We start from the raw sequence: 25770 nt of genomic DNA on the forward strand, positions 1-25770 counted from the left end.
AATCCAAAGTGTATGTCAGTATTTAGCTATGTTTGCGTTTGTTATTCTCTGATTTCTTAACATTCTCCTACTGGGTAAGTTGAGTGAAGCTGCTTCAGTCCTTTTCAGTTCTGTAATGGTTTTTTAACATCTGACTTTTGTAGCCTCTCACTACGAAATCATTCTCTAAGTTGTTCAGGTTTCTCAAATATGGTTCCATCTCGGTGGTAATTCTAGCTAATCTATAGCCCTGGGACATCACTGCATTATACTTCTTTTTTTGCAGGATGCAGACTTTTACTGTGGAGCAGTAAATTAACCTTCATGTGTTTTCTGAATAGATCAGTGGTGATTCTGTTATTGTTGGTGTCCTTGGAAATCTGCATATCTAAGAAAGTGGTTGAAGTATAGATATGGAAGGGGGTTGTTTGATTGAGTTAAGTGATAAAATCTCCAAGCTGCAAGGTGTCACCTTCTCAGATAATAAAAATATCATCAATAAAGTGCAAATAGCATGTGATATGCTACATGTAGTCTGTGTTGTTTAACGCAAAGTCCTCTTTCCACTTGCAGAGGGCTATGTTAGCTATGCTGAGAGCCATAGCAGCACCCATTGCTATACCAGTTTTTTGTTCATAGTGTTTGCCATTGCCAATTAGTTAATAACAAAACTTCATCAGAATCTCTGTTTTTAACTAATTAAAGAATGAAAGAGCTTAATCTTTCAACTTTAATCGTGACTATTAGAGTGGTTTTTCACTGCTGGGCTGTAGAGCTTGTTTTATGGTTTTGTAGTTTGGTTGTTCTACACCAGTTTTGTAGTAAGGAAATTATTCATAAAGTATGTTCAGGAACAACAATTGCTTAAGATTGTAAAAGAAGCCTATCAGAGAAAAGAACATACCAGACATTCAGGCAGATTCAATAAACCCTACACAGTCCACACAGAGATAGCACACTGATTTGGATTGAGAAAGCAGCTCTACAAGGTGTGTAGAGCCGTGCAAACAAGGTAAACACTGTGGTATGTTATTTACAGCATAAGCAGCTGAATTGTATGCAAATCAACCAATCCAAAATGGAGGAGATATTCAACAAGCTATAATGTAACTGTATAGACTTAGTGCTGGTTTTCCCTGTGTATTCCAAAACCTAATGGAATACAGCCATGGAAAGGAATCTACAAATAAAGAATATTAAGGACTGTTGTTGCTTTAATTTATGTGTATGTATGTGCAACAGGCTGAAGTCTATGCTGCTGCTGCTGCTAATAGGACAAGGCCAAGAAGGAGAAGATTTTTCAGACCCCATTTAACTTATCACAATCTGCATAATGTGGAAATTGTAGAGTGTTACTGTCATCCTCAACTCACTCCTAGGCAAACCGAGAGAACCCATACCAGTGGATACAAAGGTATGTGTAGCACTTAGAATTTTAGTTACAGGAACCTTTGAGAGGTTCCTTGGGTGCAGCTGGGGGTGAGGGGGGGTAAAGTTGTGGATGAATTTGTCAGCCAGAACATTTGCTTTATCTCCTTTGTCCAAGAATATGGCTCCATTTATCAACAGTTTGGCACACTATTGTGTTTAGTTTTGGGCTTACTTCTGGTAGGCACAGCAGTCTCTCTGCAGTCATCGACATGTCTGTAGAGAGCTTCTGTGAATAATTCTGCATAGGCTGCTGTGTTATCTGGGTTTGGAGGAGGCTTGAAATTTTGACAGGTAATCACTTAATAAAAGCCTTGTTGTAGTTTGTAACTGTTACAGGGTTTGCTGGGGCTACACCATTTATACTCATTTCAAAGGTAACTGTTTTGTTGGTGCAGCCTTCTCCCACATTTGTGAGTAGCAGGTCTATGCAGTTGCTGGTCTAAATGTGTGGAATGCACTGAAGCCTTGCACTGCTGCAGTACTCTTGTCTTACTCCCATCTACACAGATGCCTCCATTTTCCAATGTGAGGAGAGCTTAGAAGGAGTAGGCCTTATTGTTTAGACTCATAGCATTGATCAGTAACACCTTTAGATTTCCTTGGGTAGATTTTGCTATGTTGGAAGGTTTGTCATTTTGGCATTGCCTAAAAAATCTCGTTGGAGAGAACAATGCTTTAGCCAATATTAGAATGCCTAGAGGAGGTGGGTGCAGACTGTTCTTGGTAAAACAACATTGTTTGTTAATAATATCCTCCCATACTGATAAATATTGCATCCCCCTAGAGTGTTACCAAAAACTAAATCAATTGTGACAGTCAATCATCTTCTTTTCATATTGTGGCATCATCTTTGATGAAGGTGAAATGCTGCTCAATGCTGGGCATTTACCAACTTGTGACACATAGTCCAAGAGGTACATAATGTCTCTTTTTATATAGTCCATGGAGGTTACACCTACATGGACTATGAATCATACGAGTACCTATTCTGCAATGACTTGAGTGTATGCGTATTTGTGGATCTGGCCCTTGATAGGCAACTGACCATTATTTTCTCCTTGTTTAGCCTGGTGAATGGGGCATCAGTATGTTGTACAATGGCATTCCCTTTGATTAGAGTCCTGGGTAGTGTATTGACTTGCCTTATGGGCTTGTTGGTTGAGACTCCACTGGGTGTGACTGTATGTGCAGTGTTAGATGTTTCTGTTGAGTGCTTTTGAGTTTGCTGAAGATCATTTTGCAGGTGGAATGTCTGTGAGTTGTTTTAGTTTTGGGGTTTGGGAAGATGGCATTTAAGTGCCATAGCATAAGAAAGTCTATGTGTGGGGTGCTTACTATGTGTGGTAGGTATGTCATATGTCTTTCAGACAATCAGACTGCAATTATGAGTGTTTGTAGGTGAGAGTTTAGCCCCCTGAAACATTATGTATATACATCTCTCAAATAATATATTTGTTTATTTTTGGATTAAATGTGTGTTAACAAATATTAGGCAATTTTTACATTGTCTCAAGTTACCCATATCCACCAAACTGTCAGCAGAGAAACTGAGAAAGTATGTCTCCATAATGTCAGGTCCTTTACTTGGTGAGCTACAAGGGTACTGTGCACAGGAGGTAATAGTGGGCTGACTAAGGGGACTTTTGGGACTGGAGACTAGACTAGGTATATAATACTAAATTTGAGGGGCAGTGCTCATCAATGTACAAACTAGCTGCTCTGTGCTACTCAATGTGGAAAGTAGTTGCTCTACACTCACCGAGTTGGTTTTGTAGGGAAAATTTGGTTTCTAGGTGTTTGCATCTATACATGGCACTTTTAACCATCACAGCATGATGGGCAGTGATGTGCAAGTGCTCCACATTTACACAGACACTTAAAACACATGAACCTGTCTTCTTGGTCCTCTGGCTAGTAAAACAGCTACACTGAGTTTTCTTTTGTGTTTTGCAACTCAGACTGACCAGGCCACCACCTACTGCCACTAGATGGACTATCCCCATCCTCTTAATGTAGAAACACAATTTTTTTCTTGATGATGATTTCACATTTAGGGACCTTTTAAATGATTTAAAGTTTAAAACCAACAAGCAAAAATAAATCGGTAGTACTGTAAAACTATGTATATATATATATATATATATATATATATATATATATATATATATATATATATATGTGTGTGTGTGTGTGTGTGTGTGTGTGCGTATACAGTATAACGAATACAGGTTGCAAACACAGTGTCCTATGCAGATTGCCTCAAAGCCCTGTCTCTATGCTCTGCTTCCTACAGACTGCTGACAGGAGTTTTATGCCTGACATACAAGGCATCCTTGGATCCCACTCTGACGAACCTTTTGCATATCTACAAAATGAACAGCATCAGAACTACTAGATCTAAGGATTTAAACTTTGCTTGTGACTTAAATTGGACATGTTGGAGGGACAGGCATGTATCTCAGAGAATCCTCATTCTCTGGAATGGCTTCCCATCATGCGAAACAGAGCCCTTCTCTAACCCTATTCAAGTGCAACCTAGACCGGCGGATGGGAAATCAGAAATTCAACCCTGGTCTGACACCTATGTCTCTGACAGACATAGGCAGCCAATAAATGATGCACTAGCCAACATAACTCTAAGGCACAATAAGTCATAGGATACATTTGGGTTGCATGGCTGGGCTTATAAATGCCCCAGTGGTTGTTAGCCTAGTATACACATATGATCCATTCTGATAGATCAACATCATGGGGTCATATCTTCTTTCAAAAGGTGACTGGACATAGTTCCTTGATGACTGAAGCTGTTCAGCATAACAATTGAAAAGTCCAGACATTACTTTCAGCTTTCATCTAACCACTGACAAGGCTTTTTCCATAGATCTCATAAATGTTTGTTGACTACCTTCTTCACTGAGCCAAGGTTTAACATCAACAAGGTGCAGTTCATATTCAGTATATCATCGTGAAAAAACTCTTTTCACTGTTTCTAGATTTGGAGCCATCCTTCGAACGACAAGAAATTACCACAATGTGCATGCAAAATTCACTTTGGAAATTGCACTTTAAACATGAAAAATGCACTTTTAATTGAAATGCTTGACAGAGTGATTCGCCATATTGAGTACCTTGTGACCAGACTAGAATTCATTCTTTTTGCTGCTAGACATACACATAGTAGACTGCATAACAGGGCAAGTAGGTTGATGATCAGATCCCAAAGGATAGGTGTTAGCACTCTTCTCCCTTTATTTTAGCCAGTGTAGGATGGTGTAACTGCCACCTGTATCTAGAGAATGACACCATTAGATGCATATTTGCTTTGCTGTGAATGACAATGATATATTGGTGAAACTGGAAGTAAAGACAAATCTTTTGGCTACCAAAATAATATACTGAGTATCTTGTGGGGATAATGATTTAGGGTGAAAGTTGTGGTCTGCACTGGTTTTGCAGGAAAAGCAACACTTATTCACATCCTGACCCCACACCCTGCCCAGAAAACTACAGTGAAAAACTTCTCTAAAGCAAATTTCACACTCCTCAAAACCGAGGTGGAATCCTTCAAAGCCCCCGGGCCTGTGGAAAATACGGCCCAGACCACAGAATCCTTTATAAATGCATTCTATGAACACCTTCAGGAATGCATGGATCATGCAATCCCAAATAAAACCAAGACCCAATCCTCCAAAGGCAGACGTCCTGTCTGGTGGACCCCAGCCATAAACAAACTATACAATAGAAGGAGGAAGCTAATAAATGATAGAGCAAAATCCCAAAAAGGGAAGGCATCTCTGATCAGTATTAGCAAAAAACTACGGGCACTCATAAAATCGTCTAAGGCCAGCTTAGAGAGAAAAATTGCACAGGACACTAAGGATAATCACAAGGCTTTCTTTAGTTATGTCAGGAACCTGGGTGGGAATTCCCAGATATGCTCAGAATTAGTCCAAAATGACAAAAAATACACAGAACCCACAGACATTTCCAACATCCTAGCTGACAGGTTCAGTGCAAACTTCTCCCCCCCTCCCCACCAAAAGGGCAAATATCTATCCCAGCAGTGTGCTGCCCCCCTGATGTCTCAGATGCTCAGGTAAGAGCCGCCTTATCCAAAGCAAAAAACACAGCATCAATGGGACCAGACGGTGTCCCGGGCTGCATCCTACATGAAATCCAAGAAGAGCTAAACCCAAACATAAAACTACTGTTCAGTCTCAGCCTTACTACAGGATATGTACCCAAAGAGTGGCGTAGAGCAACAGTGGTCCCTCTCCACAAAGGTGGTGCCTCAATGGATCCTGGAAACTATCGCCCCATAAGCTTGACTAGCTTGGTCTGCAAAGCTATGGAAAGGATCATCATGGACCTCATAAATAAAGATATTGGGGACCTACAGACACTGGATCTTACCCAGTTCGGCTTTGTTAAGGGCAGATCCTGTCTCTTAAACCTGGTCGATTTCTTTGAAACAGTCACCAAGTCCATTGACAAGGGGAAGGTGGTCCACACAGCCTACCTGGACCTCACAAAAGCCTTCGATACAATACCCCACTCGGGCATTATAGATAAGCTCACCAGCTTAAATATAAACCCCTATGTCACTAGATGGGTTGCAAACTGGCTCAAGGACAGAACCCACATGGTTAGAATTGCTGGAGCCATGTCAGACTCCAAACCAGTTACAAGTGATGTCCCACAAGGCTCAGTCCTGGGACCTCTCTTGTTCAGTATATATTTCTCGGAGGTACAGGCCAACATGGAATGACTGCGGCTGACCAGCTTCACAGATGACTGCAAACTGGGCACCATAATCGACTCTCCAGCCAACAGAAGCATCCTCCAAAAGGGCCTTATAGAAACAGACAACTGGTGCCAGAGCCATGGCCTCAAGCTAAACGCCAAAAAGTGTATAGCAATCCCCTTTGGCAAAAACAAAGTGCCCACAAATTACCACATAGGTGGTAATCCATTAAGTACAGAAGAAGTAATTAGGGACCTGGGGACCCAAGTTGATAGCAATCTCTCATTTGACAACCACGTCGCCAAAGTGGTTAGAAAAACATTTTATATAGCCCACCTAATCATGAAGGGATTCAAATCTAGATCAGGGGAGGTCATCGTGCCTCTTTACTCATCCATCATCAGGCCCATAATTGAGTACAATGCCCCTTTTGAGATGTACCTTACCAGACACCTGCAGCAACTGGAAAGACCCCAAAAGTACTTCACCAAGAGGATCAAAGGGCTCACACAGATGCCATATGCTGCCCGGTTAAAGAAACTCCAGCTCTACTCAGTGGCATACCGCCTGCTCAGAGGCGATCTGTGCCTGACATATAAAGCCATGTCCAACCTGGAATTAATGGACATGCTGCACCTCAGAAAATCCAAATCCCATCGAGCTACGCCCTCAAGAGACTTGAACCTCAGCACTGAAATAAATAGGACATGCTGGAGGGACAGATTCATAACCCAGAGGCTCCCTTCACTCTGGAATAAAATCCCAGTCCAGGTTAGGCGGAGTCCCTCATTGACTCTCTTCAAGAGGAATCTTGATGAGTGGATGGGAGATCGTAGGTTTACCCCGGGTATCACTTCTGTGTCACTGTTAGACAGAGGCACAGTATAATAACCTCGAAAAGGGGCATAGCAAAATTAATTTAAAATGGGTGGTGAAAGCCAAACGCACTCTGGCTAGGCTTATAAATGCCCTAGGGCAGATAGCCTAGTATGAACCTATGAACCTATGAACCATATTTGTCATCAGAGAGTAGTATATAAAAGAGAACTGCTAGGTGATAGTTATCCTGAAGAATATATTTCTAGTAAGCCCTGGTAAGTACATATTATTAGACTAATTTCATCACAGTAACATAAGCATTGATCAGGACTACAATGGTACCATAATCTTATTGACGTCTACCTATACAATGTTTTCCTAGTAGTTATTCACTGGTTTGCTAATTATCTGGGAAATAAGAAAACACAGGTTATTTATGACACTAGCTTTTCTGACATTTTGATAAAACTCTACCCTACACCAAGGCTCAGACATTCAGTTCTAAGGCTCAGCCTCCTGCTTATTGATTACAACACATTTTAAATTGCTCTTTCCCAATTAGCTACCTTTTTTAAAACTGATGATCTCTTCCTCCTGCTTGAGAGTAATAGTTCCTTTCAGCTTTGTGAACCCATACAACAGTATTCTTTCCAGAAAATCTGTTTTTGGCTTACATACCATAAAAGCAAATTAGTCTAAAATAACCCATATGATGTCTTTGAAACTAATCAAAAACATTTTCTCAGCCACACCATGAATACAAGTAATGCTTTTTGTAATCCTATTACTCAAGTAAGTTCCTGTAAGGATTTTTATATTACTCTTAACCAATTGGTATATTGAACTTGTAGCAAACAAAATTCTAGGACAGCTAAACCTGCCACTGACTCACAAACATTCTCACCACTGATGCTTCCTTATGCACAGCAAAGAACATGTTTGCTGTTTCACTGCTAGGTTATAGAACAAACGGCACCCTTTGATTAAAATTGCATTCTGCAGAGCTGCATTTGCTCCAGTTTTAACTCCTGAATGCACAGAAGGAATCCCTGCTTGGTCCCAACTCCCTCTTTTTTACTTCAGCAGCAGTTCAAACAGTAACCTAAAGAAAGTAAAGGCAATTTCTGGCCACTCCTGGGCAGGTCTGTTAAGGTACTACCCCCTAGTTTTACTTGCTGACAGCATGTAGGGAATCCCCAGATGGTCTCAACCCCCTCTTTCTACTCACTAGCAGTTCAAAGTGTAACCTAAACAAAATAAAGGCAATCTCTGACTACTCCTGAGCAAGCCTTTCAGGGTACATAATCTAGTTTTACCTACTGACTGCATAGAGAGAATCCCTGGATGGACCCATCCCCACTTTTAACTTCACCAGTATATCAAATTGCAACCAAAAGAAAGTAAAGGCAATTTTTGGCCACAGCAAGTATCTTAAGGTTTTTGCTCCAGTTTTACCTGCTGACTCCACAGAGGGAGTTCCTGATTGATCCTAACCCACCCCTTTACTTCACCATGGTATCAGACTGTAACCTGAAGAAAGTAAAGACAATTTTGGACACTCCTGTACAAGTCCGTCAAGGGATGTGTTGTCCTGTTTAGATTTATTACACAGATACTATTCCATGCTTTAAAATAAATCAGTAAAGAAGACTCAAGCCTTCCTTATCCCTTGTTTCAGGAGAGTGCAATTTAGTAGTTCATCTTCCTTATCCATGGAAACATGACGCATTTACTTAAGAGCGTGCAAGGAGACTGAGTCTCATTAGCTTGTTTACTTAGAAGTTGACTTTACACACTTGTTTCTGTTCTTGAAGCTGAATGGGCATAGCTTTAACCAATAAGAAGGACTTAGTTTTAATTACTTTTTCTTTTTCTTTTGCCTGACCACTGCTGCGCTTGGGCTGTTTGTCCTCAACATCACCTGCAGCCACCATGCCTGGCTTCTTGTGCAATTGTAGTTGAACGAAGATGTTCCCCACTTTGTTTCTCTCACATCCTTAATTACCTCAACCACCCCCTTGGCTCTCCAGTTTATACATCCCTGTTTCCACCCTCCTGCTACCCACTTCTGACCACCCATTAAAGGTACACACAACTTTATTAAACTAAGTACTTACAGCTCACTTCCTCAACCACCATAATGTGATAGTCTCCCTCCCTAAGCATCCATCCACTTTCACTAGCACCCACCCTTAAATAAAAACCCTAACAAACAGCACATCACTCAAAAGCCCTTCAACTTCCCATATACACTCTGTAGTCTCTTATGCCGACATCATATATGCTACTTCCTGTCAGAACTCCCTCCCTACCTCTACCCTCCACAATACTTCTCCATCTCACCATCTAATTTATTTATTGATTTATTTATTGACATTTGATTACTGGGAAAGTCCAACTGTGTCATATATGCTACTTCCTGTCAGAACTCCCTCCCTACATCTACCCTCCACAATACTTCTCCATCTCACCATCTAATTTTTTTATTGATTTATTTATTGACATTTGATTACTGGGAAAGTCCAACTGTGTAGAGACCCATTTTCAGCAGAGGCTCTGTGAGAAAAGCTCCAAATTATTACAAAACATTTTAAGAACAATAATTTTAACAATCTTCAAAAATAAAACAAAAAAATGTCTGTAGTTTAAATAATTAGAACAAATAAGGCAATCTAAAAACATTGGTTAAGAATCAGTACAAGAGATATGACAATTATTTAAAGTTCATAGAATTTTTAAACAGTATGTGGAGAAGTTAAAGGTTAAGTTAGTCTAATACAAAGAGGAACTACAATATGAAGTGAGTGAAAAACAGGCTTATGGTATATTTAGACAGAAAGTCAGGGACGAGACTTAGATAACAGTAAGGAAGTAAGTGAAGAAGGGAACATAAGAAGTTATAAGGAATGAAAAGGCACTTGTTCACATTTAGGCATATAGGTTATCCTGGTTTTGAGCAAGAACAGAGACAGATTTTAGCTAGGAAGTCTTTTAGTATGGTTTTGAAAGAGGGGATGGTGCCCATAGACCTGATGGATCCAGGCAAGGAGTTCCTGGCCTTAGCAACCTTGCATGAATACAGACAACACCCAGCAGCTTTATTAGGTTTGTAGACAGACAGGAATATAGTTGTGTAGAATTTTTTTTAGTGCTGGACAGGCAGATGGGTGCCTGATGGTTTTATAGGTGGTAAAAAGTTGTGTATATGTTAGTTGATGTGGCAGGTCTAACCAATTAAAGCTTTTCAGTGCTATACGGTGGTGAGTTCTGAAAGGGCTATGTGCTGCAAATTTCGAAACTTTGTTATAGGATTGTTCAAGTTTTAATTTTTGTGAAGCCTGGAGGTTAGCAAGGATAGCAGCACCATCTAGTAGAGTGGGGAGGAGATAAGTAGCGGCAAGTGTAGCTTTAGTTGCATCAGTGAGAACGTTTTTGGCTCTGTAAAGCATCCCTAGTTTCTAATGAGATTTTCTTAAGCAATTTTGTATATGCAGGTCGAATGTTAGATTATTGTTCACTATCACCCCTAATACTTTGCTATGAGAAGTGAATTCAATGATTGTATTATCGAGAGAGGACTTTAAATTTTTTTTTTTCATGAGACAGAGATTTGGGGAAAAAAGTAGTAGTTTGGTCTTTTTTGGGTTGAAAATGGGTTGTGAGTTACAAAGCCATGTTTCAGTGGCTGTTAATGTTTCCTGAGTAATTTCTTGAAGGTGTACCATATTGTCAGATGTACAAATGAGAGTGTAATCATCCACATATTGTATTAGGGTGGCCTGTTGTGTGGATGTACAGAGGGTATTGGTGAAAATATTAAAGAGGAGAGGACCAAGGACAGGGCCTTGTGGTACACTGGTGGTGACTGGGAGGTACAGAGAGAGGGTGGAGTGCTGTTTTACAGACTGATACCTTTTGGACAAGTTGTGTTTGAACCAGTGCCATTTTACAGACTGATACCTATTCAGCAAGTCACTTTTGAGCCACAGAGGGGTGGGCTGAAAGAGACCTAGTGAAGACATTTTAACAAGAAGTTTGCTGTGACAAACTGTGCTGAAGACTTTAGACAAATCTAGAATTAAGGAAGATACCATTTTGCCATTATCTCACGCTTTATCGACAGTAGATATATAGGTTAGAAGGGCAGTGCTAATACTATGGGAAGGATGGAAGCCATGTTGTGTACGGGATAGAAGTTCTTCCTGCAGGAGATAGTCTCGCAATAGTTTTTGAATACATTTTTCAAGTATTTTGGTGAGGGGAGATAAGATTGTTATAAGTCTAAAAATATTAATGTCTGTTGAATTTTCTCCTTTCTGCATAGGGATAATGTATGACTTTTTCCTGAGAGAGGGAATGTGGGATTCCCCGATTGACCTATTTATAAGGATTGAGATAGGATAGGCAATGTTATTTGCTGTTATTTTTAGGTATTTGCTTGGAAGGTCATCAGCTGAACAACAGCACAGTTTAAGTTTAAGAGTAGTTTTATATAGGATGTGGGCACAGGTTTGAAGGTGAAAGTGGACGTGGTGATATGTGGCTGTTGGGCACAGATGGGATAAGATGTTGAGAAATCCTTGCTTGGAGATGCTATATTATCTATAAAACAAGAGTTGAACTGTATTACAGTTTCAAGTGGTGAGTTATCAGAAGAGGGGTTTAGGTTGAATTTTTGGCCAGGATGTAAGATTTCTTTAATGGATGTCCAACATTTTTTAGGTTTGCATTTAGTATTATTCTGAAAATTATCATAGTATAGTTTTTGTCTTCATTTATTTGTTTTTTAGTGTGATTGAGAAGCATTCTAAAGTTTTCATGATGTTGAGTTGTTTTATATTTTTGCCATTATTTACATGCTTTTTCTCTACCGTGCATTAGCATTCTAGTCTTTATGGACAGCAAAATTGCATTGTTTTCAGACTTTTCCTTCTAGGAGGTACAAGGCTATTTAGGATATTTAGAAAAACTGTACTGAATTCAACTACAGCATCATTTAAGGGGAGAATATTTAGGAAGTTCCAGTTAATAGATGATAGTGTAGTAATGAACATTTCTCGGTTAAAATGGGAAAGGTTACATGTTTTATAAATATGCTGTTTAACTGGATGTGTGAGATGTCTAGTCATACAGACTGAGAGATGATCACTGAGAGAGTCTGACATTGTACTTGTGATGGAGTATTTGCTAGGATCTGATACTAGGATGCAGTGTAATAGAGAATTTTATGTCTTGCTATAATGTGTGGGACTATAAATTAGTTGTGTGAAACCATATAAGTTCATGCTAGATGTAGGGGAGTTAGAGTTTATGTCCAACTGATTGATGTTCACATCACCTAGTAATATTTTTTCTTGTGGAAATGTTATAGGCATCCAATGTTGGATATCTTCCAGTATAGCTGTATTGTCACCAGGAGGGATATAAAGGACAGTAATAAATATTTGTTTATAATTGTTTATTTTGAGGACAGCAATAAGTAAGCTCTGCTGAACTGAATTTTGGTGTTGGCTTGCTGTAAAGGGAAATGTGGAAAATATTGGGGAATATTAAAGTAATACCACCACTTTTTCTCTTTATACAGTCATTATGGATGATATTATAGCCAGGAGGTATAGCTTCAGAGTCATTTATGCTGGATTTAAGCCAAGTTTCAGTTACAGCGAGAACATCAGGCTTATGTTGGGTAATCCAGGCATGTAGTTCAGCAACTTTATATTGGCTGTTGTTGGGTTACAGAGGTGTGAGGGAGAGAATTATCTTTGGGTTCATTGTGATAGGTATGGCCAGGATTAGGATGTATAACTCCTCCTAGAAGGATTTTAGTATATTGGAGGATCATACATACTTGTGTTTTGGAGAAGATTCTTGCACCTAATTTTGTTTTGGTTTGAGTTAAAGTGCAGTTAATCAGCCTATATTAGGAATAAGGTGAGGGGCAATATTAAATAGGTTTGGTATAATGTGTGGAGTGTGTAAAGAGGAAGTAAGGTGGTTGGGACAGAGTTGGAGAGATGTTGAGAGATATTATTGAATCATTGTAGGGTTAAAGATGGCACAGTAGGAGAGGAGAAGAATAGAGCATAAGATGAAGAGTAGCATAATTAAGTACAGGAATCCGTATTTATAGATGTCAGTATATAAACCCACTGCAGTACACCATCTGTAACCCTATCTCTTTCCCATCATTTCCTTACTATCCTGTCATAAAATCACCCACCTGAACCATAGGACCTACCCTAGTCATTTGCAAATTCCATTCTCAACCTACAACTCACACATAATTCCTACAAACTCCTTTTACCTCATCAACTCCAAGCCTCCCAAACGTTAACAACTCCATCTCAAACTTATTAAATACTTCTATAAATTCATCCCCATCTTTCTCATACTCCTTCTCAGAGCCAGCATTGATCCATTCCAGGTCCCTCCTACTACACCCCCAACCCCAAATATTCCCCTCACCTCTGCCCTCTCCTGTGCCTTAATTAACACCCAAAGCACATCTAATAAACTTGACCAAATAAACTCCTTGGTTACAGCCTAGTGTCCTTACATCACACGTGTAACTGAAACATGGCTCAGACATACCATCCCCAATTTACAGTACCTACTCTCCCCCTGCAAATACTTTCAAGCTGCAAGACCCGATGAAAGGCATGGTAGAGGCAGTCTCATTTGTCATAAAAACACCTTCACCCAATTATCAGTGGCCAAGCAAACAGCTCCACAGACACTGAAACTAAATGGATTCTTCTTAAATTTATCTCCTGGAAAAATAGTCACCTTTTAATAGCCATTGCTTACGTTCCTCCACCATGCTGTCTTAGCAAATTTAAATCCTTTAGTCCTACTATCATTCCAGCTTCATGCAAGTATGAAATGATTATTCAAGGTGATTTCAAACTAAATTACATATGTCTCTTGAGAAATGACATTGCCAAATTCCTAGCCGATATCAACTTTATACAGTTTGCCAATGACACTAGAGGACCAATTCTCCTAAAAAGTAAACACACTGTCCTGGATCTGCTAATCACTAACAACCCTACCATTATTTAGGTTCATAGGTTCATAGGTGTGTACTAGGAAAACGACCCTGGAGCCAATATACGACTAGCCCAAGAAGATTCCCTGACATCATGCCGCCCAAAGTTAGTTTCCAGTTCTCCTGTCAAGCAAGGCCACTGAAGTGATCCCTGGGATGAACTTCTTATTGCCCATCCACTCATCAAGAATTCTCTTAAGGAGGGCCAGTGAAGTGCTCTGCTTGACGTGAATGGGAAGTTTGTTCCAGAGTATGAGAAGTCTCTGAGTTAGGAACCTGTCCCTCCAGCATGTTCTGTTTATTGTGGTAATGAGGTTTAGGTCTATTTTTCTACCCTCAATCAGTGGCAACTCACCAAAACCCTTCCAAGTTATCGACCAATCAAGAAAAACCTGCCCCAAAGTAGTTACCTTCAGACTCAGATCCTCAACCAGTACTGAAAACATAAAAAAAAAAAAAAAGGGGGCAACTATCATCTGGGACTCCATAACCAACTTGTATAACCCTAACTTAGCTACCATACCTCATACATATACCCTCCTTCAATTTCAACACAAATTATTCCCTCTCACACAGTATTTTTCCAAATATTGAAAAAAAATCATGTCCAACTACTGAACTGAAAGCTCTGCTCAAACTTAGGGACAATGTGTGGTCTTCATAGAGACAAAACCCCTCACCAGAAAATTGTACTGCCTTTACTTCTATGTATAACTTTGTAAACCAAACCATACACGTGCATAACATCAACAATTTCATATGCAAACTGCCAGTTTTGCTAGGCAAACCAAGTCAGTAGGTAAGCTACTCTACAAACACTCTGTGGCCCAAGCCTGGAAAAAACTTCCCCTTGACATATGCTCAATCTCTCACACCCCACTATTTAAAAAGAAACAAGACACATTTACTCAATTTCAGAATCTGCCCCTGCTATGACCCTACATAGTTCTCTCCTCCCCCACATTGGAATCGCTCTCAGTTGATCCTTGTCACACTCTGCCTCACTAGTACAGTTACATAGTATCTTGAGAGAAAAAAAATGTTTTTGCTGTCATTTAACTGTTGTTAGTGTTGTTTTTCTATTGTTTATTACTGTAATGCTAGTTTTATTTATATTCTGTTTGCTGTGCTTGTCTACTACTGTAATGTTTTATTGTACTATCTGGAGCTTTTCTCCTTGGGTCTCCACTGAAAATGGGACAAAATCCCAGTTGGACTAACCCGGTTAACAAATGTCAATAAATAAAATAAATAAAATAAATTAAAGAAGTAATTTTTTTCACATTCTGGAAGTCCAGAAATCATTTCTCCTCCCCTATCATTACCCAGACCTCTCAAGGGCCGATCTCCACCTCTGATTGTCTCAAAGAATTCAGCCATGTCCATAGTGTTATTACCTCAACCTCATCCTCGTCCCCCAACTCACTCAATCCTGCAACCTTTTATCCTCCTCTTTTATTTTAAGAAAATTACTTGCAATGACCCTGAGCCCGTATTAGGAAACACACCACTCTTTGCACTCCCTGGTGCAAACAACATACTCCCCTGGTTCATTTTCTCTCTTTCTGCTGAGACCTACTTACCACACCTCTTTACTACATTTATAATATCTGCTTAATTCAAAACACAATGCCAGACTTATGGAAAACTGCTCTTGTCAAATCTTCTTCCCAAACAGCCTCAGCCAGAGAATGCCACCCACATTTTCCCTATCTCAATCATCCTTGCAAATGAGAAAATACTTGAAGCACTAATCTACAGCTAACTGTCCACTTACATTCAAGAATCCCATCTCCTCACTTTTAAACAGCATGGAGTTTGGGCTGACTGGAGCACAATAGCAGCACTATGATCACTAACAGAAGACAGCCTTGTCAACATGGATAAAAGAATCCATTCAAGAGCACTCTTCATTGACATTACTAAAGATTTTGATCTTATTGACCAACTGCTTCTCTGTCTCTCCAACACTGTCATCTAGTTCCAAGATTTCTTAACAGATAGATATTTCAGAGGGGAAATAGGCTCTTCCCTAATACCCTGAGCACCCATTACCAAATGAGTGCCTCAGGGCCCCATACTCACTCCACTGTTGTTTCAGTCTTTATTCACATACTACCTGACAACCCCCAACCTTCCTTCGTTTGCTCTTTTCACAGATGATGGGGCTATCCTTTGATTTAGTCTGTCGTATCCATGTATTCAAAATCAGATTTAATCTGATCTCTGCTACTTTAGTTGCTTCGCTAAACAACCATAAGCTACTCTTAAACATTTTAAAAACAAAAGGTATGATTTTGTGGCCCTCACAAAAGCTGAAAATACCTCCAAAAAATCTATGCATCACAGTTCTCAGTGGTACCTCATTAGAAATGTATGTGTCCTTTAAATGCCAGGGTCTATGGCTGTGCCAGTCACTTAACTTCCAAAAGCACATTGAAAACACCAGGAAAGAGGTCAACTGTATTTTATTCTACTCATGGGAAATATCTCCATGTCTCTCCAGACCAGCTAGAGCTGAAAATGTCAAAGGAGTCCTCCTAGCACAACTCAAATATGGGTTCCCCATCATAGCAACAGAAACTACAAAAATGTATCCATGCTATACTCCGTTGAAAAATATCTGCTATTTAATTTCCAACTCCCCCATCCCTTACATCACCACTGCACCACCCACTCCATAGTCAGGTGGCTCCCAGTCACCTACAGAGTTGAGTTATTCCTAGGAGTTCTTCTTTTCAAACTACTGCAAAAAGGTGCCTTCCTGCCTCTTGCTACCAAACTCCATAATAAAACCACCTTCTATAATATCTGTAACTTCTCCCAAATGACCATGTCACTCCAGACCACCAACCAAACTACACTGTAATGATGCCTCTGTCTCCACTCTTGCACCCAAATTCTGGCAATCTTCAACCCCTTAACTAAAGAAAATCTCCTCTTTCCCCAGTTTCAGAGAACATCTCAAAATAAACCTCCATCAAGAATCTGACTACAGATGCTTTCCCACTGGACACATCACTTAACTCCTCCCTCACCTAAATCCCTTCTATTTCCTCCCTCTGGTCTCTCCTGCTGCTTACCTCCTATATTTGCTCCTCATTTGTTTTTTCCACCATTAATAACATTTGCTCATTGTCTACTAATCTTTTCATCTTCTGCGATTACCATCTGTTTTTGAATCAGTCCCGTCTTATTTATTTTTGTGAATTTATTCATCTAAGCTGTGCCTGCAAATGGTCTGTTATGATCAGTGTATCACCCTGCTAAACAAACTTGATAAATAAAATAAATAAATAAAAGATCACCAAACTAGAATATGCATTTCCATTGATAATCTTCAATAACTCGTGCAATGTCACCCATATATCTCTTTGCCTCTTTACTGTACAAGCTTCTTTAGACTACTGCCATTCCCCAAAGTAAAAGTCTTTGTATTGGCTTCAGCCATAACAAATCTCAGTCTCAGCTTCCTCAGCCTGTCACACAACATAGTCCCCTTAATTTACTCTAAAATGCATAGAAAGAGTTTAGTAAAATAAACACTGCTGTCTGGAATTTCTTTCCACTAGAAATTAGAAACATCTTCATACTTTCTCAGTTCATCGAAAAAAATCCTTCATCATCTTACCTTCCTCCCTCTCCCAGCTCCTGCACTCTTTAACTAAACCTCCTTAGTTTGTCTCCTTGCTCATGCACTACTTCCTCCTTCTTTTATATTTCAGTTTGTATGACAAATACATGACTTACTGTTCCTCTTCAAATTCTGCTCCGTTTTCATTAGTCAAAAAACTGTTATCTTATTGATTTATGATTTTTTTAATTTGTGAGAATGGTACATGATTTAATTTTTTTCTTAGACATCTGCTCCCATTTTTGTACTTATTCTAATTTATCACCATAGCAACACTTTTTTAACAGCTTTGTTGAATCCTCTCTTTGTGTTTTTGAAGACTTTGGATAAGGGAGCCAGAATGGTTATTGGCCTGTAGTTGGAGATATTAATAGAGAAGCCACCTTTGTGTAGGGGTAGGTTGAAAGATGTTTTATAAATTTTAGTGAAGTAGCTTTCTGTGATAGAATGGTTTATTAGGATGGAAAGTACGTAAGCTGGGGTGTCTGAATTTAATATACTTTGCTGGAAGATTGTGTGGGATGAGTAAAGCTGGCTTTAGTTTGAAAAGGTTTTTCCTGATGGTGGATGTAGGGATGGGTTCAAAATCAAATGTATTGGGATTGTGTGTTGACTCTGGAGCATGTGGGCTTTTACAGGTGGTAGAGTTGTTTAAAAGGAAAGTTACTGTGTTAATAAAATGTGTATTGAATTGATGATGAAGCTGTCATAACTGTACTTAGAAGGGGTTGATTGCATAGTGTGGCTGGATGTGAAAGTTTGCTTTTGGAGAAGGAGAAAAGTTTAGGGTTGTTTTGCTTAGTGTATTGGAAATTTTGCATGGAATGTTTTTTTTTCTTTTGCCAGATTTGTTCATGTGATTTTTGTGTTTCAGAGTTGTTTATACGTTTAGAACTTGGATTGAGTTTTAGTTTGCTTCCAAGTATTCTAATCTCTGTCTCTTTCTTTCATTATAATTTTTTTCTAGGTAACCAAGAAGAAGGGTTTACTTTAACTCTTTTTTTCCTTAGCGGGGCAAGTTCATTTAGGATGAAGAGATATGTATATTTTAAGTATGAGACATCATCATCTAAAGGGTCACTATGAAAGTAGTTCTAGCTAATAAATCTTAAACTGACCAGGAAAGCCAGAAAGGAAAGTTTAAGACCCTAACTACTCCATGCATGCCTGTAAAAACTCCAGGGTTCAGCATGCAATGGATATCAGTAAAAACATGTGACTTACTTCTTCAGGTGATGTAACTTATCAAGATTGCCTAGCCTTCCAGCAATGTCACTGAATTTTCAGCAATGTCCAAGCATTCTGCAAAGGAACTAGTAGCCAGGCTTGTGACCCATACTCTCCACCTGAATAAAATGAGCAAGCAAAGCTGTTCAGGTTCATCTCATTCCCTCACAACAAGGCCGGACTATAACACAGGTGACCTAAGTTCAAACAGTGGATTGGACAACCGTGATTGCTGTCAGGGCTTTATCATTTTATGCCAGTAGAACTGTCTTTTGTAAAGTATTTACATTACTGACACCACTCCAGTACTGGATTGTCATATTCTTAGACTGTAACCACAAACTCTAAGATGTTGTTATTTTGCCCATCAAATCTATAAAACTGCTTCAAGGGATTACAGTTAATAACTACTATAAATGTTCTACTATATAAGTAGGGCTGAAGCTTTGAAGTGCCTACACTATCCCAAATCATTCCTTTTTCAAGGTTTCGCATGGTTCTCCTTTTGGTTAAATTCTGTGTCTAATGCATACTACCAGATCTTCTTCTTCTCCCTTTGGAGAGATCTGGTTGAGCATATCACTAGTCTATGGTTTTAAGCATCTACCTGCATGGAAAGTCCTGCCTGTAAACAGGACTAGCTAGAACACCTTGGGTTTTTAGAATGATTACAAGTCAGGTTTCATACGATTTTGTATAGCCTACTTTTTGGTAATCTCTGTGAAAGGAGTGACTATGGTACCTCAGATATAAAAGATAGATCTAAAAGATACAATCTAAACATGTATGGGCCAGGATAGAACCCTATGCGACACCCGTTATGTATCCTAGAATTTCACCAGTCCAAATGCTGTATGATACTTGTGATATCCAATTTATAAGCCATGCTACTATCCATCTTATCAGGAGTACATCGATACCTAGTTGTACTAATTTATTGATCAGTGTTTTGTGTGTGACCCTGTTAAATGCCGAAGTTAACTCTATATAAATTACATCACAGCACAATTTTTCATTCATGAATGTTATTATATTGTTATAGAACATCATGTTATGGGTGGCACGAGATCTCTTTTCAACATATGCATACTGACATATGGCTTCAAGTCCCAACCTTTCCATCTCTGGCAATAATTTACCTAAAATAGCCATCTCCATTATTTTTCTACAACTTGAAAGTAAATGTATGGATCTGTATGACTGTGGGTTTGTCCTATTCCCCTTTCCCTTAAATATAAGTTTAACAAGTGCATGTCTCCAGTCTTAAGTTGTGGGTCAATGTAACTCTGGGTTTCATGTTCCCCATCCCTTAAATATGGGTTAAACAAGTGCATGCCTCCAATCTTAAGTTATGGGTCTGTGTGATTCTGGTTTGTCCTGTGCCCCTATCCCTTAAATATGGGGTGTACAAGTGCATGTCTCCAATCTTGAGGAATTTTCTCATACTTAAATAACCTGGTGAATAAATGATGCAATGGTGCTGTAAGTTATCAGGTCATTATTACTAATTCTGTCTCATTCCTGTGCTTTGTTTGGTTCTGGTTTGTGTTGTTCTTTTTTTCTTTATGACTGAATTTAATTTCATCACTCCCTTTGTGGAGCCAAACTGCTTTGCATAAGATTTTGTAAATATATTTATAATCTGTTGTGTATGAGAATACATTTTAGAATCTACACACAGTTTATCAATCTGCATGTTTTTATGTATCTATAAAAGAGTTGCCAATTAAGCTCAATATCTTTATGCAATTTTTTTGAAGTTTTCATGATCACACTCTGTTTAATTTGTCTGTCCATGTACCTGTATAGAGAGTAATGGATATGACAGTACTATCTCATATCCCCTTCCAGCTCCATGTTCAAATGATCCCTGGCCATTTGCATCTGAAATGATGTCCATCCCATGGCACTATCTGGAGTGGACTTCATAGGCAAGTAATGTTTCTTTCTAACAACTGAGAGTTTAATAGCAATTATATCTGATGTAGTATTCCTCTTAATGTTTTGGATTGTACCCAGACAGTGAGCAGGCCTTTGCCATAATCTGGAGCATCTGCAGTTTCACAACAGCTTACTACTATTGTGTTGTTACTTCAATTAGCTTTTTCATATGGCTTTTGCTTTTGACTTTACCCTATCTTTGTGGACATGTAGACTGTACACAACGCCACTGGTGACAATGTAAACATTAGCATGACCTTGCCTGGCATGAAGTCAAGTATGTCTTTCCCCCCTTGCCTGAAGATACTGCTGTGAAATTTAGGACTGCCATATTCATTGCTTTATATGCATGTGTAGTGCCCAATACTCCCTTCTTGTGCTACAGTGGTTCGTTAGATATGTCTCCTTTTCTCAATGCCCTCAGCTGTGTTAAACTCTCAATATGTCAATTAGATTTGCATGTTCTTATGCAAGTTTTGGCACACTTACTTTCTGATAGTAATGCTTCAGATCCACACATTCAGTTATTAAAATGAATGTTTATTTCTACAATGAAAGCGCTGATGCTGTCTGCTAGTTTTGTTATATTTCCTATTTTTTTCCTATTAGCTTCAGGAGTAAATTTAAAGCATTCAAATGAGATATGCCTGACTTTTATTATAATTACAACAAATTGTATTAGTCATCTTAATGCATAAAGCATTGCTTTACCCAAGCACAAAAGTGATAAAACCTCACAGATTGCTTTAATCAGTTTAATACTGACTGCATCCCTTTTCCAGTGCCTGAAGAAAATGATCAAAGTCATCAGCATGTTTATCCTGAGGTATCAAATGCCCTTTGTGTGTTGTTAACAACTTTTTGTCGTGTTGGTACTCCTGTCTTTCTGCAGCTCTGACTTCCCTCTGCTTTTTCTATGTCTATCTGTCTACTTCTCTTTTACATAATCAGCTGTTTCATTTTGTCTGTTGTTTCTTATTCCAGGCATCTCATCTCCAGTCCTAGTCTGTTTAGTTCAACTTTTACTTTCAGGTGATGCAATGAATTGCTTTGCTGCATGCTCTATACTCACTTACTGTCATGATGTTCATTTAATGAGTCTTAGCTGCACCCAATGGGGTTACCATATCATCAGTGGTCATGGCAGAATGTTGAATTCCTTTTTAATAGGCATTCTCCAGTAAGCTATGATACCAAGATTGTTCAAATTACACACAGCACATGTTTGCTCTTTTCCTAACTACCCTGTCTAAATGCAATAACTGCTGTTCAAGGTAGATTGCTGAAGATTTGTCTTTTACCTGTAAGGGTGCATACACTTTCTTGTGATGAAACTGCTTCACAGGCTACCCGTGTTCAGCTTACAATATTCACATCACTACAGAGCAATTTTTATTTTATCCCCAGGCATATAATCCCATTCAATGATACTAATTTATATATGATAGTCAGGGGAACGCACTCATGCATGCACGCCTGCATACACACATGAATGAACACACACACACACACACACACACACACACACACACACACACACACACACACACACACACACACACACACATGAGCACACACGTGCACACACACACACACACACACACACACACACACACACACACACAGACACACACAAACACACACACAGACATACACACTATTTTCCTGGAGGAGTTAGAATATCTTCCCAGTACTAACACATCCGTCACTGTCTTTATGATAATGCCGTCACCATCTAGACTACTCTAGCACATCAAGAACACAGCTATTGTTTATCCCTAAAATAAACCAGATGTTGATATAGTTACAATAGTTTGAGAAGCAATTCTTCAAAAGGTTAATGCCATCTATTAGTACACCACTCCAATGCATACTCTTAAGCTAAACAAATAGAAATTTAATTGTAAACATTAAAAACTGAATAGTAAAATTCTTCTCTTGAAATAACTAAAATTAAGTGTTGCACTTTATAAGTTAACTATACCAGCAGTTTTAAATTGGTACAAAAGAAATTCCAAATGCATGTTTGTTTTGTTATCAATAGATGTCATGCAGTGGAACTGAAAGTGGTTACTTGAACCTACCTCTACCAGGAGAGAGAAAGAGAGATATGCCTTATTTTTTACCTGTTCCTGACATGAAAGTCCAAGCATTTCTTACATATTGTCACAGGCCATGGAACCCAGCATATGTTTTGTCCAGGAATGTCATCTTCCTGACAGTGCAGATGTAAGACAGCAACTAACTCCTGAAAATTTTCTTTCTCACTACTTGAAAACATCCCAGGGAGAATTTTTTGTCTTTCTTTAACTCTGGTTGATGATTTTCCTTGGAAGAGGAAGGTTGACTCCAACAAACTTACCCAAGTAAAGTAATATATCTTCTGAAAGCAGTCAAATACTCTGTACTATTCTTATTTTCTTTACATTTTTTACATTAGACAATTTACATGCCACAAGATTTAATGCAACTAAAGCTGTTTGATCAAAATTACTTACATTTGCTGTCATTTAATCCCACTCCTCTAGTAATCAATGGAAATATCTGGACCCGCATGAGTGAGTCCCATAATGCTGAGACTGAATGGCCGCAGAAACTGACTTGCATTTATTAAGTCTGACATGGGCTTTCCTCAGAATATTCCTTTTTCTAAGAAGTATGGTGATCTCAGAGTTAGTATATATAAGTTTGAAGAATGGGAAGCTTACCCCCCTATGTTGAAGGGTGCAGGGGGACTTGCCCCCTGCAAAAAATGATGTTTAAAGGAGAAGAGTGATGTTCGATATTCACTGTTTTCCTGCTGTTTTGTTGCTTTTTTTTCTGCATGCATTTACTCAGTGTTACTTCTTCTTTCAGCTTTTTCCAGTTAGGGGTTGCCACAGCAGATCACCTGTCTGCTCATGAATTGCAGTGGAGTTTTACAGTGTTGAGTTGCCAGCCCAGAACCCAACCTTCCACAAAAGGCACGCACTCACACTTAGGGCCACTTTAGAGCAACCACTCCACCTACAGCATGTCTTTGGGAGGAAACCAAAGCACCCAGAGGAAACCCATGTGACCACAGGGGGGACATGCAGACTCTGCACAGAAGGCACCCCAGCCGAGGATTGAACCGGAGAGCCTCTTTCTGTGAGGCAGCAATGCTAACTGCTGCACCACCACGGCCGCCCCTCATTTACGCAGTGTTTCTAGTGCTGACTTTCAATGTGAAGCCCTCTCTTGTATGAGACCTTAGTTTGACTTGGGATATGACAGGCTCCATGGTACAGGGTTACTAGAGGAAGAGGTAATGTGATGGTTTGAATATTATATGATAACATATAATAATGATGTGTTATAGCATGACAGGCTACATTAATAAACATGATCTGAAATTCATGATTTAGCACATAATTAGTCTTTATGTACCTCAAGGACTGTGGTTGGTAAAAGAATGTAACCCAACAAAATAGTGACAAAAAATCTGTTGCTTCAGACTGTGCTGATTTGTCTTAATAATGGTCTTTTGGGAATGTAGAGATCTTATTTAGGTTTGATATTTTTGCAGATAATTTGGGCAAAATCCCAATGACAACCCTTTTCCTTTTATTGTTGTAATATGCATACTATAGTCGAGTGAAGGATGTAATTGTTCATTGTAGTGTAAAACCATATATCTTTAAAATGAGTGTAGTGCACCTGTGTTACAAAAAGTATCTGTCTGTCTGTGTTCTTTATAAATATAGGTATTAATTGAATACACCACACCCTACAGAATAAATAAAGCATTAATACAGTAATATATGAAATACATAAGTCATAGACCCGCAGGCTTATTAAACCACAAAGCTGTCTTGGTGCAGTTTTTCCATTGCTTTGCATTTCCTGATCTCTTAGTACTCTAATCCCTTAGATGTAATTTTAGTCACAGAATGTGGTTACTTATACCAAAGGATATTGGTGGGGTTATGAAGCAAAATAATTAGATGTTATACTATATCTGCACAACTGATTGTTGTAACACACACACACACACACACACACACACACACACACACATACAAAATAATTCAGTCTGGCACTTAAAAAAGAAAAAGCTCCCTGAACTTTAAAGAAACATGTAATTGAAAATCTTGTAGTGTTCAGTGATTTTCAGACAGGTTAGCTGTATTAATTTTAAATTACAGATAATCTATATTCACAGCATATTGTATACAGTTGATGTTTAAGTACAGACCAAGGCCATCATATCCCACCGTGCCCTTCTGAAATTAAAAGTGCAGTGCAAGATAGCTATATATTATATTTTTTATTTTACACTTCAGCTATTATTCTTATAACCTTCAATTACATTTTCAGAAATAAATGTTAAGAATTTGAAGGCCAAGAACATAATGGTTCTGAAATACAGTAACAGCCAAGATCTACAAAATGGGATTCATCTTAATTGGCAAGAAGTTAACTTTACACATCAGAATAGGAAATACTGAAGTATGACATGTATTATTAAAGTATATGTGCTTTATGTGACGGTTACAACTCTTTTGAATGATGGACTGTCAGTGGAGCTTTATAATGCATTTTATGCTTTATGTTGCTGCCAGGTCTACTGACAATTGAACATCATTAACAATAAACATTAGCACATTCAAGCTAGGTGGTGTACCAGAAGGCTCATGAGCATTACAGAAATTCCAGAAATTACACACATTCAGGTTAAAACACGACAAGCTGAATATTATAGGTGCTGGGAACATTTGTGGCAAGGCAATGAATGCCTGTCTTACTTCTTTGCCAATGTTTGGCCGCCTACAAAAAAATGCACATTTCAGTATAATATTATTAAGAGTCTTACTGCCTCCAGCTATCAAAATGTAAAACAACTTTGAAAAGTGCACAAAGAAGAAACATGACACCATTTTTATCAAGAACCAATGTGTAAGGTCTAACTGCTGTTTACACTCGTAT

This window comes from Protopterus annectens, chromosome 1.part0 (assembly GCF_019279795.1).
Source record: "Protopterus annectens isolate FY-2018-M chromosome 1.part0, PAN1.0, whole genome shotgun sequence".
NCBI classification, from domain to species: Eukaryota; Metazoa; Chordata; order Ceratodontiformes; family Protopteridae; genus Protopterus; species Protopterus annectens.